Source organism: Capsicum annuum, chromosome 11 (assembly GCF_002878395.1).
Source record: "Capsicum annuum cultivar UCD-10X-F1 chromosome 11, UCD10Xv1.1, whole genome shotgun sequence".
Taxonomy (NCBI): Eukaryota; Viridiplantae; Streptophyta; class Magnoliopsida; order Solanales; family Solanaceae; genus Capsicum; species Capsicum annuum.
This window is the reverse complement of record NC_061121.1, coordinates 1,036,370-1,037,168: the sequence shown is the minus strand read 5'-3', so window position 1 is coordinate 1,037,168 and position 799 is coordinate 1,036,370.

Genomic DNA, 799 nt, shown 5'->3' with positions numbered 1-799 from the left:
TGTGTAGTTGAGATTTGGGGCAAAGGGGCTCTTTTGGCCATTTTCTCTATAATAACCAATGCAACATGAGCTTATAATCACTCAATTGTTCAAAAATTTCATGTTTGACATTCTCTATTTTAGTTTATGAGCTTTTCTTTTTGGTAACCTAAATTTTAGACATAATCAAAGGTGAATGGCGCAAATTTCAAATGTTGACGATGAATAATGAATCTACAAATCATGTATTGCGCTTCAAATTCGATGGATATGTGCTAGTTACTTTATCTTTCTCCACTCACTTATAAGGATCACTTTAGGCATCTAATCCCCTGCTGCTAATGGAAATTTTAATTTATTCTATATATAATTAAGCACTAATATTTGGGAATAAGTGGGACATTATAATAACAATCTATCTAATCTTCTTTAAAAATAAGCATAAGCCAATTGGTGTTTGTAGTTGCAAGAGACTTGCACGAAAGGGTGAGATCACACCACTGAAGGATCAAATTCAAGTTTTATGCACTGAAGATGTAAAAAAAATATATTTATTCAATTAGATTTACTTATAATTAGCGTATATTTGAAATGAACGTACGACGCGAACGGGCCATTTTCGGATCAAATCGGTGTATTATAGCCCACGATTTTCGAGGTGGAGGGTCGGGCGTGATTTTGGTAGAAAATTGATCGGGCTGCCCCAGAGAGGCTGGGGAGCGGCTTAGTGTGGACTATTTTGGTTTTCAGGGTGGTTTGGGTGGTCAAACGGGCGAAATGACGTGAACGGGAAGTTTTCAGGTCAAATCGATGTGCTATG